Source organism: Natator depressus, chromosome 11 (assembly GCF_965152275.1).
Source record: "Natator depressus isolate rNatDep1 chromosome 11, rNatDep2.hap1, whole genome shotgun sequence".
Lineage (NCBI taxonomy): Eukaryota > Metazoa > Chordata > Testudines > Cheloniidae > Natator > Natator depressus.
Genome location: NC_134244.1, coordinates 74,706,813 through 74,717,035, shown reverse-complemented (window position 1 = coordinate 74,717,035; position 10,223 = coordinate 74,706,813). Strand labels below are relative to the sequence as shown.

At 49.1% G+C, this 10,223-nt stretch overlaps 1 pseudogene; it reads left to right on the top strand.

Moving 5' to 3' along the window:
* Positions 1-403: 403 nt before the first annotated feature.
* On the top strand, positions 404-9,483 carry LOC141996304 (zinc finger protein RFP-like; annotated as a pseudogene).
* The last annotated feature ends 740 nt before the right edge of the window (positions 9,484-10,223 follow it).

Below are 10,223 nucleotides of genomic sequence, written 5' to 3'. Positions count from 1 at the left end.
CGTAAGGATGGCTGAGTATATTAGCGATCTCGATAGTCCGTTTGCTGCCCGTTTCCTCGGTGCAGCGTGTAAGTGCCCATACTTTTCAATCTAGAGTGTTTTAGGTGCTTGAATGGCAGCAGGCAGGAGGGGGAGTCCACGGCCCAGTCTCCCCTCCCTGCTGGGGGCTTGGCAGGGAGGTCAGAATCGGGCTGAGGGTGCTGATACCCTCTTGGCACTGGTTCCCAAATGGTGGGTTGTGACCTGCCAGAGGGTCATGGGAAGGTGGTAGATGAGTGGTGGGCTTGGTGCACAGGTGAGATCCTTGGGGGGGAGGAATTGCAGAGCTGAGGCCACCCTACACTCAGCCGCAGTGGTGACTCCTGTCCCACGGGGCTGGGTCCAGCTCTCCACAGAGGGAGTTATGGCCAGAAAGAACCCCGTGGGCAGACTCCAGCATGAAGCTTCTTGTCCCGTCTGTCTGGAGTATTTCAGAAAACCTGTCACTCTGGAGCGGGGGCACAATTTCTGCTGAGCCTGCATCATCCAGTGCTGAGAGAAATCAGGTATAGCCATCACCTACCCTCAGTGTAGACAAACTGTGAGCAGAGAAACCCCAGGCCGAAGAGGCAGCTGGCAGCTGTCATAGAAATAACCAAACAACTGAGTTTACAGGTAATAAAGGATGCAGGAGGGGAGAGGGTGTGTGGGGAACACCAGGAGCCTCTCAAGCTGTTCTGTGAGGAGGATCAAAGTCCCATTTGCCTAGCGTGTGACAGATCCCGGGCTCACCGAGATCACACAGTCGTTCCCATTGAGGAGGCTGCAGAGGAGTACAAGGTAAGGAATTGCTGTCAAGTTTAATGAGTTATAGCTTTGGGTTTTAATTACCAGTTAATTTAATCACATGTTGACAGTCACAGGTATAACAGCATCATTCTGCTTTGTAAAGCCTTCACTGTATGAGAGATGCTGTAAAGGGTAAATGATGTGGCAGTGTGGCAAGCCGGGCAAGAGATGAAGACTTTACATACAGATGTTTGATGTGGCATCTTTTATCTGAAATCCCGAATCCTTTTCGAAACTGGCTCCCACTGGTGAAATAAGGGAATTTTCTACAGAACTGAAGCTGTTAAATGATCAGTGAGGTTTAAATCACCAGAGCTGCAGGCCAGTCTGTGTGAGAGTGCTGCCCTCAGGCTGCAGAAGGGGGAGTTACATGCTGTGGTTATTGCTGATTTGTATCATAGTATTTATTATTATTTACTTACATACAGACCTCAGACAAGATCCGACCTCTACTGTCCTGGGCCCTGCACAAAACCCAGTGAGGGACAATCCCTGGCCTGTTTATAGTCTAAGTAGATAAGACAGACAGAAGGTGGGAGGGGAAACTGAGGCACAACAAGGGGATGGGGCTTGTCCAAGGTTACTGAGCAGCTCAGTGGCAGAGCTGGGAATAGACCCCAGGTCTCCCAACGCCCAGTCCAGTACCCTAATCACTAGGTCACGCTGCCTCCACAGCAGTGATGAAGTGTGGCCATTAGGAGGGAACAACACCTTGATAAAGGTCCTAGGCCCAGCAAGGAGATGACGTTTCTCCTTGGGATTCTGAATTCCCACGTTGCTGGTCTGCGCTAGAGGAGCTCGCTGGGCTGAACACGGGGTGGCCCCTGAGCACCTTGAGCTCCTGCACAAGAGGGCTCCAGGCAGTGCAGGTCCCTGTCAGATCTCTTTGGGATTGAACTTGATTGCAGCAAAGCTAACCCCCGGGTGGGGCTGCCCCGCATCAGTCTGAGGGACCAGCCACAGTGGCTCCATTAGTCCTCACGCTGCTCTCCCACGGTGCAGCATTTTGACACCCCAGAACCCGCTGCTGCTGGCAGCTTTGCTGGGAGCTGTGGAATAGCTGCCCAGGCGGCATTGCCATGGGAAGGGCTCAGGACAGCGCTCGGGCCAAGCCCCACCGTCCTCAACAAAACCCAGAACGTCTAATGGGGTTTGCCCTAGTGCTACGACCAGTTCCGTCCAGCCAGTCCCATCCACGAGGCTTGAGAGCTTACAGTCAGTGGGAGTTGGGCTCCGCTGAGAATCCCAGCCCAGATTTCTCACCCTGCAGGCTTCTGGGATTGCTGTCACTTGGTTAGTTAAACCTTCTCCAAAACAGGTTGTTTCACACCGTGAAAGAACAATGCAAGGGTGTGACCCCAGTTTCATGGTGGTGTAAATCAGGGGAGACACAAAGTCAAATACAAACCTCTCCAGCTCCATTAATATTAATATGACTTAAACTCCTTGGTCTCGCTGATATCATAACCCTGCTTGGTTGTCCTGTCATCAATACAGTCAGTTGTTTGTTTGTTTGTTTGTTTTTGTTAAGGGTTGAAAAGGTTCCCCCCCCCCCCCACACACACACACACACTCTGATCTATCAAAATAAAAATCAAACCACCCAAAACATTTCCATTTGTTCAGGAAAAGATCCAGGCCCATTTGCAGACTCTGAGGGAGGAGAGAGAAAAGTTTCTGGGCTTTAAAGTGACTGGAGAGAAGAGGAGCCAGGAGTATCTGGTAGGTGCCCGTCATTTTTCACCTGCATTTGTAATGAGCTGGATGGAGGCCGTTCAGTCCTGGGTAAAGCAGAATTCAGTTAAGTGGGGAATAATCACTAGTAAATCAAAATGAGTTGTTTTAGCAGGAACTACTGCTCAGGCTTACACCTTAAACTATTGTTCTTATCTACTGTGTATTAACTACTGTTAGTTTAATTAAACTCACTTTATAGGGAACAATTTACATTGATGAACTAACCGAATTTTGAATTAGAAAATCCAATGCACTCGAACATAAACCCCAGGGATACATGTTCACTTCTCAGTTTTCAGCCTCTCTAAGCCCAGAGTTTGGAGGAAAAGTTCTTTGTTTACTGTTTTGTGTTGCAGCCTAAATAAAAACAGGTATTCCTTGGTGCAGTGTGTTGGTTTCTTAATTGAACAATTATCCCTCTGCTCCTCTCTGGTTTACAGTCCCTTTGTGCTCATTTCCCTCTTCCTGTCATTCGCCTTGTACACCTTAGGCCACGGTAAGGATTTCTTGTTTTACAGTCCTAGCTTTTTTCTTATTTTCACTACAGCTCGCTTCCTCCTTATTTCTTAAGTCTGTTTCTCTTTAATTACACTTTATCCTTTATTACACCATATTTCCTTCATATCTCCTTCTTACGTTACTTTTCCCATAGTTTTTCGAACAATGCTTTTTGAATAATTTCTTATGTTGCAAAGGCCGTGTCCACACTACGTAGCTTTCAGTGACATGGCCACGTCAACACAGCTGTGTCACCACAAGTCGGGCAGCGTGGCCGCTGTTTGTTGGCTCCTTTGCCGACAAAATACTCCCCCCCCACGAGCGCCGTTCGCGTTTGCGACAGGAGAGCGCTCCTGCCGACAGCGTGCTGTTCACACTGGCACTTGCTGCAACAAAACGTTTGTCTCCCGCCCGGGGGAGAGGGTTTAGCACCTCTGAAAGACAAAAAATTTAGTCATTCAATTGCCAGTGTGGACATAGCCTTAGAAACTCCAGCTGTTTTTCCTCTTGTTTAACTGTACTGTTCTTCCTTTTACTTTCCCTCTTTTCCCCGCCTGCCATTGTCTTTCCTCTTACTGTCCCTTTGGTGGGTCCCCTACTGTTCCGATTACCCTCGTCTTTCCTGTTCCTCCTGAACTGGGCTTCAGCTCTGTTCCTGGCACCCCCGCGACGATGCATCTCAGCCACTGTGGTCCCTATCCACGGGCTCCCCACTTACTGCGTCCCTTCTTTTGTGGTGCCAGGCGCTGCCGGGCTCGCTGCTGGCCTCTCTCTCTCTCCCAGCACTGGGAAGCCTCCCTCCAGACTCCACCTGCTGTTTCTGCCGCTCACAGCAGCACTCCAGGGGGAGTGGCCGCCTCCCCCCACCCCCGCTGTTTTTTTCCCTTTTATTTCCCCCCAAAAAACATAGGTGCTGGAACTAGGGGTTCTGGGGGTGCTGCCCCTGGGCTTGAAGGAGTGGTAACAACACCAATACATGGCTTCCGCCTTCAGCACCCCCCTATAAAGAGCATTTCAGCACCACTGCCCAAAAACTGTCCCCAGGCTTGAGCTCACCCCACCTCAGTGGTCCTGGAATACTTGGCGTTCTCGAGACTTCTCCCGGAGCAGCTGGTTTGGGCTCCCCTTCAAAAAAAAAATTCTAAATCCCATGAGGCTGCCTCTGAGCCACAACCTGGCAGTGCTGCGTCCATTGCCCAGCAGCCTCCGGTACTGGTGGGGCTTTACACACTGACGTGAGGCGTGAGGTGTGTCTGTAGGTAGAGTCCTCTGTGGCCTTGGGGAGAGTGAGCGTTTGTCAGTTGATCCCTGATCCTGGGACACTGTGTGGGTGTGTGTACGTGCAGGTGCACACACACCTCCCTATGGGGGGGCCTGAAAAACCCTCTCCCTAGAGAAGGGTAACATCTTCCTCTTCAGAGTCTATCATTTCATTTCAATCAGTGAATCAATTTCCAGCTTTTGTGGCTTCGATGAAAATCTTCCCAAGGTGAACTGAACGTATCCAGTGCAGCGCTCGATGCCTGAGTCTGTACGTTTTTATTGAATTGTTTCTTTCTTTTCTTCTCTGTCAAGGTAATTCTGTGGAGATCTGGGAACCTAACAGAACTTTCCATTGTCTGGATTTTTTTAAACGGGGGGCGGGGAATTGGGTAGAACCAAAAATGAACTTTTAAAAAATTTTGAGCAGATAAAAAAAAATATTTTTTCTTGGACAAATGACATCTTTCACTTTGATAAACTCAAAATGTTTTGTTTCGATCTGGACCATTTTTTAAAATGATATAATTATATTAACTATAAGGAAATTTTCAAATAAATTTATTTCAAATAAAAAAAATCAAGCTATTTTCTTAAGAAATAGTTGAAATAAATGTCTTGATTTTTTCAAGATTTTTATTTATTTTTTACCAAACAGCAAATTTACATGAACTCATGAAACATTTCAGAGGCGACAAAACTGCAGTTTCCCTGAAGAAAAGTTTAGTGCAAAAAAATTTCTCCCAGATCTAGTGCTGAGTCCTGAATCCCACTGCCTTGGGGTCTCCATCTCTGAGGTCCCTGATAACGCACTATCCTGACCGGGTCACACATGGAAATATCTCTGTAAGAGAGATAGAGGCCAAATGGGAAGGTGTGAGAAAATCCTCTCCCTCGTGGGATACAGGGCATAGTCTCCCACAAGGTATAGTCAAGTGTTTGATGTCTTAGAATTGGAAAAGAAAGTCTCCCTCCTGCACACTCAGCACTCCATGCAAGGACCCCAGGCTCCGTCCATGTCCCTGACCAGCCCTTTCCCTCCTGCTTTACAGAAACAGACCCAGGCGGAGAGGCAGAAGATTGCATGTCAATTTCAGCAACTGCGGCAGTTCCTGGAGGAACAAGAGCGACTCCTGCTGGCCCAGCTGGACCAGTTGGACAAGGAGATTGTGAACATACAGAATGACTATTTCCCTAAACCTTCTAAGAAGATTTCCCATCTCAGTGAGCTGATCAGTGAGATGGAGGGGAAGGGTCAGGAGTCAGCGAGTGAATTCCTGCAGGTGAGACCAAGTCAGAGAAACATCCCAGATCCCAAACAAAGGGACAGGACTGCTCCTGAATCCTGGACACTGGGGTCAAGCGGTCAGAGAGGACAGCATAACTCAGTGTGTGCATTGCACAAATGTGAGTTACAATTGTTCTTTCAAGAGATAGAGACACTTTTATATTAGAAATGGAAAAACCTCATTAGCTCAGTGTATCCATGACCCTTGTCCTTTTTACCCTATATCTGCAAAATCCCTTCCCTGAGATCCCAAGTGTGTGACTCAGGTAGGACTGAGATTCTCTCTCTCTCTCTGTCTGTCTTTTCTAGGACATTGGAAGCACCTTGAGCAGGGACGTGGCTCTTTCTCACTCCCACACATACCTCTTATGCTGGAAAAAAGCTTGGAAACCATGTTAACACCACATCTCCCCAGGGTCACACAGCAAAATGGGTGGGGCAGGGTCACATTTTGGATACCAATCTCTGATTAACTTAATCCTGAGAGTCTCACCTTTTTATAGAAGAGTCTGGGATTATCTATTGAATTGGATGCTACATCCCTGGGGGACTTGCTGGCTCAGGATTCTGGGGACGGAATAGGAGTGCTGAGGTACTGGTTACCATAGGCACCCATGGGAAAAAATTAGCGGGTTCTCTGCACCCACTGACAACCAAGGTCTCCATGCCCCCCCTGAGCGCGCCACGTCCATGCTCCTCCCCCTCCCTCCCAGCGCTTCCCTGCCACCGGCCCGCCACCAAACAGCTGTTTGGCGGCACTTAGGATGCTCCAGGAGGGAGGGGGACATGGCATGCTTGGGGGAGGAGGCGGAGAAGAGGTGGGGCGGGGGTGGGGACTTGGAGGAAGGGGGTGGAATGGGGGCAGGGTGGGAAAAGGCAGGGCAGGGACATGGCCAGGGTGGGGAGGGGGTCCAGCACCACCAGGCAGAGGGGAAGTCAGCACCTATGCTGGTTACAATTTAACCCAGGTCTGCTGCGATAAAGAGAGATCCCACCTGTTTGGAGACCAGTGTGGAATGAGCTGGGTAGGGGGGAGTTGGTGTATCAGTCTAGTTCCTAATGGACAGATTTCTACCGCTCTTAGCACTGGAATCTCCTATCCATCAGAAGCATAGAGGCCAGGGAGTGAATTGGCCATGGAGACTCAATTCCCCTTTTAACAAGAAATTATAACATATCACTAAATGAAATATAAGAATGTGAATTTTTTTCTTTCCAGGTGTGAGAAGAGGAAGCTCCAGAAGTCAGTGGAGATTTCTCCTGAACTGGAAAAGGGGCTCAGCAATTTCTCCCAGAAATATATTGCTCTTAGGGAGACGCTGAGGATGTTCAAAGGTACTAAGACAGGACCTAGGAAGGGAAAGTGGAATATGCCTCTGAGACTGGGAGGAGATGGGCTCTGGCCAATTAGATGACATATCTATTTAATAAAAGTGGAAAGTAGAGAAATTGAGCAGATGTAGCAGGGGCCCAGGCATCAGGATGTTTCAAATTAATTCATGATTTACCAAAGGTCACAACATTAAGGTCCAAATTTAGCCAAATGGCCTAAATTGTGCCCCCTGAGTTTATCTCTCCCAGTTACAGAGCTGGCAAAGCCTATCGGGCCCAATGAATCAGGGGTGATTCTCTAGCTGGATCTCAGGACTTCCCTAGCCTGTGCCAAGGTCTGCACTGCCCTCTGAAGCCACTAAATAGGGGAGTCACAGATTGGCCTTCTCTATCCCTTTGCCAGTTCAGGATGAATTTGGCCCATTGAGTTGACCCTCTTCCATCTCAAATTTCCCCACTTATAAAATAATTGTATCATTATTCATATTTCAGTCTATGGAGGGGAAAGGGCCCCATTGTGCTGAGCTCTGCAGAGTGCTGAGTAAATAGACCCAAAAAGTTTACAATTCAGAGCCCTGACTGCAAATTCTTAACATCCCATGAATGTCAAAGAGACCAAAGTGTGCAAAGCTACTTTCGCCCTAAACTTTTTGCAGGATCTGGGTCTAAGTTATGGCAAAATGCAAGTGGTGAATGAGACAAACCAGCTGGGGTTGGGGGGTGGATGATGAGGGGAAAGGATATCTCTCCTCGAGATTGCATCTCCCAGGTGTGGCTTAATGACAGTTGATTCCATTGCTGTGAGACGTCTGAATAAAAGAGGAAAAAGGAGGTTTCAGACTAGTTGATATTGATATTAAAGCCCTAAGTGTGTGTCTGTGCCTCGGTTTGTTTTTTGGTTGTAATTAAAAGACAGTTATATTGGTTTAGAATAAGAATGCGGTTACACATACGACAGCATGAAAGCTCATCTTTCTTATCCTTTGCCCCTCCAACCACTCTGCCATCTGAACTGCAGACAAAAAGAGAGAAATCCCTAGGGTCACGCAGACTGGGTGAGATTTCAGCTGGAGACTATCTTTAAATTATGAGAAAATTCCCACAAAAATATGTTAATAAAATCAACCAAACCGACACCGGTCATGCCATACACAGCCCTAAAAATAAAAGCATGTCATGCTAAGGAGATCCCAAGCTGAAGTCAGACAAACAATCCTGAAGCCAATTGCCAACCTTAGTGCTGAGTTCGTGCCCACGCCAATGATCAGAAACACTCGCACTGACCAACATCCAAACACCTGAACACTGATCCTGGCATTTTCATAGGCATTCGTTGACCTTTTTAATATTATATTCAGAGTGATGAACAGAAAAACCTCTCCCCTGAGGGCTGACACATCCCTCTCCTTTGCCCCTTCTCCAATATCCTCCCTTTCCTGTGGGCAGGGCTGGGCTCTCCCATTGGAGCTGCTCACTGCTTCCTGGATTGGGGAGGTGCTCTCCCTCTGAAGCTGCCCACTCTCGCCTCCCCCCACACCCCCCGCCTTCTCTCTGGGCTGGGAATGGGGGTACCCCACCATCTCCTACTCTCTGGTCCGGAGCGGCTCTTCCCCAATGCTGCACCTTCCTCTCTGTTCCCCGGCCTGGGAGTGGAGGCTACATTAGGGGAAGGAGCTTCCCTCTGAGGTTTAAAGCTGGTACCTGCCTCCCTTGCTCCCTCCTCACGAAAAGCTTCTGAGACCTTCCTTGCTGTGTCTGTGCTGCTGGGAATGGAGCAGCCCCAGCAGAGGGAGCCGGGAGCTGAAGTCTCTGCAAACAAAGGAGAAACTAAAGAAGCAGGTCCCATTAAACACAGTGAGGAACTGCAGTGAGAGATCTGCTCAGTCTCAGGTGCCCAAGACAGAAGCAGCTCCCTGGGATCCAGGCTGTCCCAGCCAGACCAGGGCTGCTGGGGAGCGTGAAACATGGCACCACCAGCCCCCAGGACTGAGCTCTGCCCCTCACGCTCTGATTCTCTCTCTCCAGCAAATGTGACTCTGGATCCAGACACAGCTCATCCCCGACTGATCGTGTCTGAGGATCGGAAAAGTGTGAGCTATAGTTACACCCGGCAGGATCTGCCCAACAATCCTGAGAGATTTGATACTAGAGTCTGTGTGCTGGGCTGCGAGGGATTCACCTCGGGGAGACATTACTGGGAGGTGGAGGTGAAGGATGAGGGAACCTGGGCTGTGGGGGTGGCCAGAGAGTCTGTGTGGAGGAAGGGAGGGAGAACCCGTAACCCTGAGGACAGGATCTGGGCTGTGGATTGGTATATGAATACGTTCTGCGCTGTCTCCTCCTCTGAGACGCCTCTGTCCCTGAGTCGTGATCTCAGGTTTATCCGGGTTTCTGTGGACTATGAACAGGGGCAAGTGATATTTGCCAATGCTGATAATGATGACCCAATCTTCACTTTCCCAACAATCTCTTTTGATGGGGAGAGAATCTATCCCTGGTTCCGGGTGGGGCAGAGATCCCAGTTCAGCCTGTGTCACTGAGACATGGTGGGAGCATAGTGCACTGGGGATCCTGAAATCAGCCTCTCCAGCATCAGACACACCAGTCTCTAGTACTCTTGTATTCCTGCAGACTTTCTATCATGTCGTCTCCATGACCCCAGAAGTTCCATGGGGTCTGGACTGACAAACCATAGGGAGCAGGGAGTGATTGAGATGGAGAAGCCAATCTCATTGCCCCAGGATTGTGCAGCCTGTTTGTCACTGTCCTCTATGGTCAAGAGGACTGTGGGGATCCTGGGTCAGACATGGGGGAAATAGCCCACTAGGAATGAAAAATTGGCTCCTCTAGATGCCGTCATCCTAATCTCTGCGACCCTAGAAGGTTTGCATCTATCTAGTCGTCTGCCTCATGTCATTTCCCATCTCGTAGCTCCTTATCTCTGCCCCCAGAAGGGAATCTGCTCCCTCCCCACTTCGGCACCAGGGATGGGAAGGAGGAGGGGTTGAAGAGGAGCGGACTGGACTGATGGGCAGATGTGGGGACTGCAGGGTCACAGAATTAATTAATTGGGATTTGGGGGTAGGAGAGAAGCTGGAAGCCCCGCACCAGCATGAAACGTTTTATACAAATCTGTGTCATTAGATCTATGGTACCCACAGCAACAGCTCCTGCAACAGGGGCTAAAGTCACTTTCCTCTATAGATATGGATGAGTTGGGAACACTGTAATTGTCACTGTGATGCTGGCAAACCAAGTGCCAGCTCTTACCAAAACTTCA